This window comes from Equus asinus, chromosome 9 (assembly GCF_041296235.1).
Source record: "Equus asinus isolate D_3611 breed Donkey chromosome 9, EquAss-T2T_v2, whole genome shotgun sequence".
Taxonomy (NCBI): Eukaryota; Metazoa; Chordata; class Mammalia; order Perissodactyla; family Equidae; genus Equus; species Equus asinus.
In genome coordinates this window covers 28,431,419-28,444,758 of record NC_091798.1, presented here as the reverse complement: position 1 = coordinate 28,444,758, position 13,340 = coordinate 28,431,419, and the positions used below count along the sequence as shown (strand labels likewise).

Here is a 13,340-nt window from a genome sequence, read left to right as displayed (position 1 = left end):
AACCTACCAAATAAATTGTGACCAGTGCTAGGAAGGAAAAGAGCAGTTCTGAGAGAGAGGATAGCTATGGACCTAATTTAGATTGAGATGGGGTCGGAGAAGTTCTCTTGGATCTCTGAAATTTCACTTACCTGACATTTATATCCCATATCATCTTCTCATTCTCCTATATTGAGAAGGTACAGCTGAAAGGTGTTCAGAAATTGAATGAAACTCCCTAACTGGCTGCCCGGCTGGTTGACTGGGAATAGACCAATGAGCAAAACGGACATCGTTCCCACTATGTGAAGCTTATGGTCTCATAGAGAGAGGCATATTAATCAAATAATCCCCAAATGTCTGATTATGGACAGTGGAAGGTGCTATGAAGGCAGATTCGTAGTTCAATGGGTGTGTTTAACATTGAGGCTCAATTCCATGTGAGCACTCCAGGAGGGCCTCACCGAGGAGGTGACACAGACTGAACTCTGAGGGGATTGATCATACACGAGACCACTACCAGGAAAGGGTGGAGAGCACTGCGGTCACTTGTAGGTCAGGCCCCGGAATCATGGGTGGGGAATCAGTGACCTTTATGTCAGCCCCATAAAGTGGGCAGGGCTGACTCCGGTACGGTAATATATTTTTATGGATGAGAAAGAACTGTATCTTGAGGAAGGTCAGTGAGTCGCTCAATCCCCTTGAGGCAGGACAGAATTGGGACTTGAGTCCAGATATGCAGCCTAGGAGTCTCTCTAGCATTTTCCACACCCTCCTGTGCCGTAGTCATCTGGCTATAGTTAAGTATCTGATGCTCGGCTGGTTAATCATCACCAGGCAGGCTTCAGGCACATGAAACACACACTAAATCATAGTTAGGAATGTCACCTTCAGGCTCCATTACCTTTTTTCCAAATGAAGAAAGAAATAGTAGTAGTCATGGAAACACCAGAGCTGGGGACCCAGCTGCTGCCTGTTTGCTTTTCAAGTCTTTGCATCTAACCCCTATCCTAAGGGTCGTGTCCAAGGTCAAACCTACAATGGCACAGTTGAGAGTCTGGGCTCTCGAAAAGAATACTTCTTTCACCTGTTCTTGTGCCTAAAATATTTGGGCAAAAGATGGAGGCCTACTTAGCATCCCTGACTCAATTTCCATAAAGTCGTAATAATTATCTTGGGCAAGAGAAAGCCCAGATTAAACAAGAGTATCTTATCTAATTCCTTCTCTTCCGTGCTCTCACTCTCTCTGTCAGTTTTGTAAAAAGCATCATTATCTCCTAAGGGCTAATACATCATTGGGGATAAACTACATTTTCATAATAATACCTTCTGATCATACGGAATTTAAATTTCTCCCCAATCACCCCGTATGTTGGTTTCCATGAGGACACGTGTTCAGGCTGGGAAATGCGGTAGGAGTGAGGGCTTTGAAGTCAGGCACATGACTCACAACTCGCCAGCTCTGTGACCACAGGCCAGTCACTTAGCCATTCTGAGCTTCATTCTTCTCTGTGAAGATGAAATAAATAGTGAGGAAGGATGGGATGGGATCAATGGAGGAAACTGGTGCAAAACACCTAGCTGAGGCCAGCCCGGAACACAGTTGGTTCCCATTAAACTTTAGTTAGCATATCATAATTGTCCCCTTTCACAAATGAAGATATGTGGGGCCCAGAGAGAAAAGGGGACTTGCCTGGGGTCGACAGCTTGTTAGATCCTGAGTGTGGACCCAAATCCACATCTCTACATACCAGATGCCCTGCCCCCTGCATCTCCACCCAACCACATGCTCTTCAGGCAGAAAACAAATCCAAGATGTCATTGGGAAAACTGCAGTCATCCTGTTGCCTACTTGTTACTTGAATTCCTGGAATCTCACATTATTATTCTTGCCTCCCCTGCCCCTCCCTACTGCCCCAGGAGTTTTCTGGCTTGCTCAGCACACAGAGGTATTACTAGGGAGAACAGGCTTGTCACGTTTTGACTCTTTCTCCTCTCCTCTGGGGCAGCCTGTTTTCTGAAAATGTGATGAGGAGGATGAGGAGTATCGGTATGAGCTTTATCATCATTTATCTGGAGCAAACTTGAATTGGTTTCTTTGGGAGAAAACTTTCGTTGAAGACTGACGAGGAAGCAGAAGATAGACAGCCTCTCAGGTGGCCCCAGGGAGGCAAGAGATAATAAGAGTCCCTACACTCCTGCCGGCTTTAAAGCTCTCAAAGCTTTTCATTTCTATCACCTAATTTCATCCTCTCAGCAGTCCTGTGAGGCAGGCGGGATAGGAAGTCGGTCTTATTCTTAGCTAGGTAAATTGAGTCACGGGGGAATTTTGTGGGTCACATAATAACAAAGCCATTTTGCATTCATTCATTCAGCAAATACTTATTGAGTAGCTGCTATGTGCTGAGGCTACCTTAGGCATGGGGAGATATAACAGACATTGGCCTCAAGGAATGTTCATTAGCAGGGAAGACCAGCATAGACACATAAATAGGAAATTATAATATAGTATGGTTAGTACAAGAATTTAGATATGCTAGGAAATTAAAGGAAGGGCAAGAAGAATACCCGGTGAGCCTGAGGAGGAGATGTAAGCAGGGAGGGCTTCCTGGAGGAGGTGATGCCTGAAGATTGAAGGCTGAAGGGGTGTAACCCAGGTGAAGGGGTTGAGGAGATGGCACAAGCAAAGGCCTGGCCTGGAGAAATGTCTTCAGAACAAAAAACCAGGAATAGGTAGTCCAGGAGATGATAGAATCGGGCTCTTGAAGTAGTCTGCATGCCTTGCTAAGGACCTTGATTTATCCTGCAGTCCGTGCAGGTCGGGGCGGAGGCACTGAAGGGATTTAGGGAAGGGTATATACACACTTGGTTTTATTTGGACTCAGACTGAGATCTTTGATTTTCTGGTACAACACTCTGGTACCCCAGCGTCATCTCTTCACCACGAGGGCCACTTGTTTGGTCCTCATCACTAGGCTAAATCTTCCTCAGGGCCCTGGAACCCACCAACCCCCCATCAGAGAACCCAGGGTTGGCTGAGGCAGGTGACAAAGTCTCTAAGGCTGCGTGTCCTTCCTCTGATCTTGAGCCTTGCTCTGCTTATCAGGCTGCTGCCTTCTAGGAGCCAAACCTCACCTGCTGCCAGTGCTCAACAGAGCCATGCTGCATATCCAGCCCTCTCCATCCATCCTGCTTTACGTACCCGCTACCACCTGCCCGCCATGGAATGGCCCCTGCGGCTGTGAAGTTCTGCTCAGACACCACTCCTTCCTTTGGCCCCAGGGCCCCAGCCTGGACTCTGTATTTTTGCAGATTCCCACTTATCTAACTTTCTAGTTTATACACGAGTTGCCCTCCTCTGAGATCCCTACTTTTGAGATATGTTGTCTGTGCTCTACTGTAAAGAATGTGAGCTGCTCAGCTGAGTCCTAATGATTGCTAATCGTATGGCCTTATGAAACCTCTACAAGCCTCATTTCCTGGGCTGTAAATTGGGGATAATATGAATACCTGCATCAGATTGCTGTGAGGTTTAAATGAGTTAATGCGTGTAAAGTACTTAACATGGAAAACACTTGATAAATCATTGTTGTTGGGTTTTTGTTTCATTATTATTGTACTGACTTTATAGGGCATCTAGTTGAGACAGAGGGGAAAATGGAGCAGTATAATTAGGCTTTCTTTTCTCTTTTTATTTTGAGGAAGATTAGCCCTGAGCTAACATCTGCCACCAATCCACCTCTTTTTGCTGAGGAAGACTGGCTCTGAGCTAACATCCATGACCATCTTCCTCTACTTTATACATGGGGCGCCTACCACAGAATGGCTTGTCAAGTGGTGCCATGTCTGTACCCGAGATCCAAACCGGCGAACCCCTGGCTGCCGAAGAGGAATGTACGCACTTCACCGCTGTGCCGCTGGGCCGGCCCCATAGACTTTCTGCAGAAAATGCAAACACTCACCACTTAATTCATCCAAAGGGGATTTCAGGGAGGTGGAAGGGAAGGTGGGGAAGCTTCAGTGACAGGGGCTTGGAGGTTAGTTGTTGCGTAACCCAGGTTCTGGTCCACCTCTGCCACTAACTTCTCTGTGACCTGTGACAGGCAAAGCTCTTTCTCTTCCCTGCTGTCATTTCTTTCACTTACTAATGGACGGAGTGTTGATGCATTCTGAGCACTCTCAGCTCGCCTATTCTATGATTCCACCACTGGAGTCTACACTAAGTCCCTACTTAGCTGCTGCAAAGTCTGAAGGCATCCAGGGCTGTGACGTCTGACCAGACCTGGAGTCTGGGCCAGAGACTGGCCTGGGATCTGCAGTGTCAACCTGCCGCTGCCTGGGGAAAGGATGGCTCTATGGCCCATCAGACAGAAGTCAGCCCTCCCATCCCCATGCTGGCAACTGCTCGCTGCCACTGGAGGCTGGTGCTTGGAGTCTGGCTCTGTGGTCCTTTTTGCAGTCCCAGATTTTTCTTGAGCTCCACAACAATCTGGGACATTTGCCATAAGTTTAGCCGGAGTCAACACTCTTGTTCCATGCTTTAGCTCCTCTGAGGGATTTTGTGCCTGGTCAGCCGGTAATTGGCGGGGGCAAAAGTCAGGCCAGGATACCGGCCAGAAGAAGAGATTAGACAAGAAGTCAGCAGAGGCTGAGAAATTGGTGCTGAATAAGTTCTGGATGGATGAATGGTGGGGTGAACCAGGTGTGACTGCACAGAGGGATGAGGAATGGGTGGGAGAGAAAAGTGAGAGGGAGGCAGTGGGGAAGACCAGTACTCATGCCTGTCACTGGGAAGGCACTGAATAAATATTTGCCAAGTCAGTGTTGAAGAAAGGTAGAAGAGAGAAAACGAGATGGCAGAATATAAAGAGAAAATAGAATTGGGGCAGGGGAGGAAAAGAGATTGCAGAGAAAGAAATACAAAGAAAGGAAGGAAGGAGTGGACAGAGAAAAAAGTAAGTTAATAGCAAGGAAGGAAAGGAGAGAGGGACAGAGGGAGCAATGGAAGGAGGAGGAAATAATAAATGGTGGATGTTGTAGACAATAGAACGAGAGAAATAGATGAAATTTGAGAAATGTCTTGACTATGGTTTCTTCCAGACTTAGAGTTTCTTGAAGTTCCAACATTGGAATTAGAAACTCTGTGTGTGTATGTATGTGTGCATGTGTGTGGTGTGTGTGTGTGTGTGTGTGTTAAGGCGCTGTCCTCTATCAAAATCTAGAATTTCCTGCGCTGGGAAAAGACAGGAAGCTGCTATCAGGCCACTCCTTCTCAGAGCCAACTTTGCACCAGGGTTTGGATTGAGATGCCCATGAAAAGATAAGTAAGAAGGCCTAGGCCAGGACTCTGGGCTGCATTGTGAGGGCAGTGGTGGCAAAGGTGCACACAGCAGAGAACTAGGCCCTGCAACAGGGGGTGGAAGGCTCCAGAAGACTCTCTTATGTGTGAGGTCCCCTGACTTCCACCTCACTTGCCCTCTGTGTGTTCCTAAGAGCCGTAGTGAGTTGGAGCTGGGAGCCCCTAGAGATCATTTGGCCCGGGGTCCCCATCATGGGGTACATATACCACTGGTGGTAGCAAGACGATTTTTTATGGAACTCAGGTGAACCTTTTTTAATTTTAATAATTACATAGATGCTGCTGTAGTTATCCTCAAATAATGTAAGGAATACTGGTTTTCCATTGAGAACAGTGATAAAGGTTTTTGTTGAAACTTCAGTAAAGAGAGTTGACGTAAAGAAAGAGTATTAAATAAAAGATGAGGCAGCTGGCTTGCAGTTATTGAAGAGTGACAAGGTGGCAGAGCTAAAGTTGGGGAAATGCATTTTTAGTTCAAACTCCTCATTTTACAGATAGAGTGCCTGGGGCCCAGGGAAGGTAAATGACTGGCTCAGTGGATCAGAACCAGGGGTGGAACTGGGCTAGAACCCAGGGCTCCCCTACCCTGGTCAGTGAGCTTTCTGCCTGCCTGTGCTGCCTCCGTAATCCTCCTCTGATAATCCTTCTTAAAGCCCCAGGCAACTGATCTGTTAATTAGGGGTCTGCTTGACAAATCTAAACCTCCTATTGCTTCCATTCAAGGATGAAAATAGTCCGTTTGCCTCATGATTACTTTTCATGGTAGCTACCCTGGGACTGTATGAGCATTAGACACGGTGTGATTATTGTGGGTTGTCCTTGATTTATAGAATGAACAAATGTTGAGAAAAATGGCATACAAATCAAATTTGTACACATCAAATTCCATTTTTTCATTGATTTACTTTATCTCAGAGGTGTTTTATCTTAATTTTTGAATTCTTTTCAGTTGGTAATTGCTCTAAGACTTTTTTTCTCTGTAAAGATAAGAACACTAGACTGAAGGCCTAAAAAGTAGGCACCAGGTCCAACTCTTCCACAAACTCACAAGGTGATCTTAAGAAATCTTGAAATTCTTTGCTCCTCAGCTTCCCTCAATGAAATGAAAAGTGGCAGGGGTCGAGGGAGAGGATCCCTACGAGCCTTTCCTATGTCTCTCATAGCGTAGGCTTCTCTGATTTTATGTCCTTGGTCCCAACTGGCTTCCTCTCCTCTTTAGCCTCTTCAAGGTCAAGAACATGTAAAGGTTAAAACACCAATAGGAACAATTTCGAATCAAACGCATGTCAGGATTAGAACGATGAAAATAAGGGGATATGAAGGGGCCAAGGGATGGCGTGAGATGATGCAGTGGGTGGCTTTGGAACTGTCTGTTCAGCAAGAAATTACCCCTTGCCCCAACCAAAATCATTGCAGAAGGATTAATTAACGATATTCTACTATGACCTCACCCCTAAGACACAGCCAAGTGACTCAGGGACAGGCACCTGACCAAACTTGGGCTAATCAGAGTGTCTCATGGGCAGTTTGTTTCTAGTCTTGAGAAGGAGAACCTAGACTCTCTTTGGGTGTCTACGCTGATAAGATCTACAGCTTGAAAGCTGTTAGTGGTCATTTTTGTTTCTAGCTATGAATGCTATGACACTTCAAGAAAGAAGCAGCATGGAACAGAAGTGGCACCGAAGGAGAAAAAGAGAAAAGGAAAAAAATACGGCTTCTGATTACACTTGAGACTTCAGTTCCATTATTTCCGAGGCTCCACGGCATTTTACCCTTACTCTCAATGAGACATGTCAATGTCCTTATAAATTATTCCCCCAACACAATTTTATCATTGCTAAGCCTGATCTGAGTTGAGTTCTGTCCCTTGAAACCAAGGAGATTCTAATAAATTACCGGGGTCTCATCCCAGACTCACAGAATCAGAATCTGTGATGCTGGGTTCCAGACACTGATATTTAAAATAAAACCTCCTTCCATGATTTTCACGTGCAGTCAGGCTTGAGAAGCTTGCTTAAAGGTACAATGAAGAAAAAGCAGATAGCCGAATAGAGTTCAGTGTGTAAGGAGTCTTACTTGATTCATCTTTATGTGCCTTGAGCACAAGTCCGTACCCTGTCCTCAGTTTCCTCACCTGTTAAACAGAGGCGATTATCTTTATCCCACTCTTTCGAGAGCTGTTGTGCTGTCAAATAAACAGACTTGTGGCTGGCTGTGTTCCTCAGGAAGCAGAGTCGGAGGTGGAGGTTAGCAGGCAGGGAGTTCATTAGGGAGAGGCAGGGAGCTTGGGTAGGGAAGACGGAGGCCCCCCCAGGGAGCTCCGCCCACGAGAAGACCCTTCCGAGTGGTTCTGAGTTGGCCTAACTGAGGTAGCCTTTATTCCCATCCGTCACTGGATGTAGGCAACGCCCATTTCTCCAGTGGAGGCAGTCCGCTCAAAGGCCTTCATTCCTAGAGGGGGATCTGAGTGGCACATCTCACTGTTAGTCAACCCCAACATGAAATAGCTTTGATTTGATAAAGGAAACTGCTCCTCCTCCCTCTGAAAGCTTGTCCACCTCTAGTGTTTCCTGTTAGAGTGAAGGGCCCCACTAGACTTGGACACCCAGCGAGAAACCTCCTGTCAACCTCTCCCTCGATGTCAACCCAATCAATCTCCACATCTTTCGGATTTACCTTTAAATATTTTTATTATACTTTTTTTTCCCTCTGTGTCTTTGCTACCACTGCCTTAGTTCAGTTTGCCGTCATCTTATCTGAATTATTTCCACAGCTTCCTAATTGGTCTCCGGGCTTCGGGATTTCTCTTTCTTAAATTCATCCTACATGTAACTGCCAGAAGGATCTTTTTAAAATGCAGAGCAGAGCGTTTCACTCCACTGCTTAAAACCATCAGTGGTTCCCCACTGCCCACAGGGTACAGGCTGAACCGTAGTATGGCCCAAGGAGTCTGTCCTCATTGGGCTCTGCTCGCCCACCTCTCACGGCCTCTCACCAACCTGCTTACAGTTTCTATCATGCTGTTCACTGCTCCGAGCCTTCCTGCCTTTGCTGTTCACTCCTCTTAGAATGACCTTGCCCTCTCCACCTGGCTAATTCATCGTCATTCTGTAAGACATCACTTCCTCCAGAAAACAATCCTGGACTCTTGGCCATTAGAGCGTTTGCCCAAAAGAACTCATCTTCATATGTTATTGTGTTTGTTTCTTCTTATTAAAAATTACAATTTTAAAACCTAACATTTATTGACTGCTGACTTGGTACACTGTGCTATATACTTTATATAGTTTGTCTAACTTACTCCTCAAAGTGACCTCATGAAGTTAGTACCAGTATCATCTCTACTACCTGGCTGAGCAGGTTGAGCCTTGGCGAGGTAACTTGTTTGAAGTCATGAGGTTAGTGTAGCTGAGATTTGAAATCAAGGCTGCTTGATTACACTATTCGTGTTTTATTAATTTGTTAAACTCCAAACCCAGAATAGTGGCTGGCACATAGATAATACATTTTGAATTAAACCTGGCACAGTGACTAGTTCATGGTTTACTTTCAATAAATGATTTCCTCCACGTATAAAATATGATGAAGTAGGTTGAAAGTTATTATAATAGCAGTACTAATGTTTGATATAATTTTCACCAGTATAAAGGAAAGCAAATAGAAGGCTTAAATTTGATAAAAAATGCCCTGGCCCATAGGGCCCTGGGTTCTGAGCCTGGACCAGTGACCCAGAGAGGAATGAAATTAAGACATGACCTAAAATTTAGTAAATTTATTTTTCATCTCAATAGAGGCAACATAATGCCTGTTTATTTTTCCACATGGTAAAGATAGGTTCTCATTTCTCTTAATTTTCAGATCATGTCTAGTAGCTATAACTTCTTCCTGAGTTGGCAGGGATCTAAGAATTGAAGTAACATCAAATATGGGTTAAGGGCCTCATTTAATCCCCCTTTAACTTTCCCTTCACCGCAGCAGGGTAGGCTTTCCCATCTTGATTTTACACTTTTGGAAACAGGCTCAGGGAGGTGGAGTGAAGTGATCAAGGTCACATGGCTAATATGTGGAGAAGCCGGGATTCAAATTCAGGTCTGTCCAACTCCCAACTCTGCTTGTTCCTCTGTGTCACCCTGCTGTCCTGGCCACCTCTGTTCCTGGAAAGCCTGACTCGTCCCCAGAGATCTAGACAGCTTCTAACGGGCGTTAATGTTCTTAGGCATCCTCAGTTGCTGGTGCACCAGCTCCCTGGGGGTGGGTGGGGGGTGGGTGGGGGACAGGAGGAGCTGTTTACCAGCCCCTGTGTCCTTCAGTTAGGTGCTTAGCAGGTAGCTCCCTGGGGAGCTGGGGGAAAATGCTCTGGCAGAAACTTGAGCAGAAAGGGAGCTGATGTGTAAGAGGGAACTGAGAGAGTTTACATAAATCCGTAGAGACAGAAAGGAGATTAGTGGTTACCAGGGGCTGGCGGCTGGGGTGAGGGTGGGGTTGGTGTGATGCTGTGGTGTGACTGCTTAATGGTTACTACTGGGTCTCCTTGTGAGGTGATGAAAACGTCCTAGAAATAGGTAATGGTGATAGTCGCACAGCACTGTGAGTGTATGAAACGTGCCAGAATTCTACCTCTTAAAATGGATACAATGGTAAATTTTGTGTCATGAGTATTTTACAACTGTAAACAAAAAGTTTCCATAAACATATGAGCCAGATTTGTGGATCATTTGCAAACAGGTGCAGTGCTCCCACCTCTCTGCATCTAGGACGATTTCTTACAGCCCCTTTGGTAGGAAATTACAGCAATGAATGGCCAGCTGCAGTGCCTGCAGCCTGAGTGTTGGTGTGGCTTGCTTTTACTCCGCACTCCTGCCCAGATCCTTCTTCCATTAATCCAGGGAGACACCACGGCGTGGGAGAAAAAAGCTTGGGCTTTGGAGTCGGGTAGACCTGCATCTGAATCCCAGCTTGCTATTTACCTCCTGCGCTGCATGAGTGAGTTACTCAACCTACCTCTGAGCCTTAGTTTCCTCATCTGTAAAACGGGAATGATAATAGCACTTCCCTCATAGAAGTTGGTGAAGATTGAAGTTACTGTCTACAGTCTGGCGTGTGGAAGCTGATCAGTAAATGGGAGCCGCTGCTTCTCTCCTCCTCCTCCCCCTCCCTCCCCACCTCCTCTTCCTCCTCCCTCACCTCTCCCTCCTTCTTCTTTTCCTCTCCCTCCTTCTTCTTCTAATTCCTTCTCGTCCTCCTCCTCCTTCTCATTATTATTACTAAACAAAGAAGAAATGCTAGGGCTAGGACAAGAGGGAAGAGGACAAAGGAAAGGGTTTGGAAGCAGAATATTCTGTAAATCGTAAAGCTGATAGAAACAGCAACAGTATTAATTGTTCTGATGTATACGGACAGTACTTTGAGCTCTTCCAATCCTCCTTCCACACTATTGTTCTAGTAACATTCAGAATAGACTTCCTACCTCCATTCGAGAGATGAGGACACTGAGACTGAGGCAGGTCAAATGAAATCACAGGAGAAACGGCAGAGCCAGAAGCAAAACAAGAGCAAGTGCTTGTTCCCCTCCAGCTTGCGGCTTTCTGTGGCCAAAGCTGTTGTCAGAACGGTTGAAAGTGTTCATAACGTCTCTTACAAAAAAAGAGTTACTGAGTTTTATCATGTCAGGAGCCTGTCTTCACGGGGTGCTAAGGGATTCTGTGGTAGCATTGTACACTGTCCCGATTCTCTTCCTCAGGCGGCATAATCTGAGTAAAGATTCTCAGTGTTGTCATCAGGAGTCCTGTGTTATAGTCCTGGCTTGGCTGTTAAGCCAGTCTTTTCCTTAAGTCTCCAAGAAGACAGCTTAAGTCATGATAATTTCATATGATTTCATTCATTAATGAACAGATGTTCTGCTAGGTGCCAGGAACAAACACAACAATGAGCAAGCCAGATGTGGTGCTTTTTCTTCCCTCATGGAGCTCTTATACTAGGAGAAGGAGACAAATGAAAAAGAAAACAAACCAATACATGAATGAAATAGTTACAACTGATATTAAATGTTAGAAAGGAAAGAAAAAGGGGCCCAGATGGGACATAACGGAGAAAGATCTGACTTCGGTAGGGTGATCAGAGGAAAGAGAGAGACGAACACTTTAACTGAGACCTGAAGACCCAGAAGGAGGCAGCCAAGTGGAAGAAGGATGGGGAGGGGGCAGCATTTCAGGCAGGAAACATCATGGACAGGAGTGCTGGGGCTGGAGAGGAGTCAGAAGGTTCTAGGAACCTAAAGAAACAGAGTGGCCACTGGAGTTGGTGAGCAAGTGGAGAGTGGCCTGTGCTCAGGTTGGAGAGGGAGAGAGCCCAGAGCATTCAGAGCCTGTAGGCCTGAGGAAGGAGTTTGAATTTTATTTTAAATGCAATAGGAACCCTTTGAAATCTTTTCTAAGCAATAGAGCTATGTGATCTGATTTGCATTTTAAGAATGTAAATCAAGCTGCTCTGTGGAGAATGGAACAGAGAGGAAAGCTAGGAGCCCAGTTAAGAGACTGTAACAATGACTCAAGGAAGAGCTGAGTGGTTTTGAATAGGAGTGATGACAATGAGGATGGCAAGATGCAGACAGAGTGATGATGTACTTTAGACATAGAATCTAAGGGACTTGCTGATGGGTTGGCTGTAGAAAAGGAGGGGTGCAAAGAAATCAAGGATGCCCACTACAATTTTGTGTAAGGCCCCTGGAAGTTGCGGAAGACTGGGGTGGGAGTGGAGGAATAGATATTTCCATTTTGGAAATGTTAGGTCCCAAAGAAAGGACAGAGAGATGATGAGGGACAGCAAAATCAATAGAGGGACATGGGTTTGAGGACTACTACTAATTGATTAAGTAGCTCTGAGCAAGTTCTTTTCTCTCAGTCCCAGTTTCTCCATCCATAACATACAGGGGCTGGATGACATGATAACTGTGCTTGTCGTAGCTTTGACGTTCCGTGAGTCTGATAACACGTCCACTTGTCACTCATGGGTCTGTCTAAAGTCATGTAAATCTGTTTATATTTGAAGTCTCTTCTACCACTTATAAGTCAGTAAATTCTTGCTGTAAGTACCACTTCCTTTAATTTGTCCTAAGAGATTTTTTGAAGTCTTCACATGGGAGCCCTTCATTCGACTTTGGCAGAATTGGGTGCACCCTCCACAGAGTTATAAGCCAGAACTTTGGCTCTGGTCCCCCTCTACTCATTTGTTACTTCTGTGCTTCCGGCACCATCTTTGTTCTCAGTTCCTTGGTTGTTGGCTCAATGGTTCCCAACCTTGACTGCACTTTGGAATCACCTGAGGATATTTTAAAACTACTGATGCCTGGTTCTTACCTACAGCCATTTTGGTTTAATTGGGACGTGACCTGGGCATTGAGAATTCTGAAAGCTCCCCCCATGATTGTAACATGAAGCCAAGTTTGAGAACCACTGTTACTGATACTTAATATACTGTGTTACCTGATAATTAAGGTGTGAGCTGATAAATGGCAAGCTAATGATACTGAACCTCTCAATCTCAAGTTCATGTGCTGGATGCGCAGAAAGCCAAGCACTGAGACATGGGTACTTGGAGATGGAGACAGGCCCCATTTGAGTTAACCAAGACAGAAGGTGGGAGCATGGGTACACTCAACTCCCCTTAACCAGAGCAAAAAGCAGGGTGTTTTATAGAGCTAAGGGACTTAGCAAGAGGACCTTCAGAGAAACAAAGGGGTCACCTCCAATAAGCCCCTGGGCAAGCTGTAAGGCTGCTGGGGGTTGGCTGTCCAGTGATGTCCACCTACCCGAAGGCATTCTCTTTCTTATGAAAAACAAATTCACAAATCCCTGAGAGATCTGAGTCACCTCTCAAGTTAAACAAGAAAACAGCAAATTGACAAGATTCATCTATGACTGTGTTGGGAACAAGGTCAAAAGGCAATCTTGTTCTTCTTTTTTTTTTTTTTTGATGAAGATTAGCCCTGAGCTAACATCTTCTG

The 13,340-nt window shown here is 45.4% G+C and overlaps 1 long non-coding RNA gene across 1 annotated transcript in view; it reads left to right on the top strand.

Moving 5' to 3' along the window:
• Positions 1 to 13,340, top strand: part of LOC123288995 (uncharacterized) — an 85,705-nt gene that overhangs the window by 51,547 nt on the left and 20,818 nt on the right. The gene's annotated exons all lie outside the window — the stretch shown is intronic.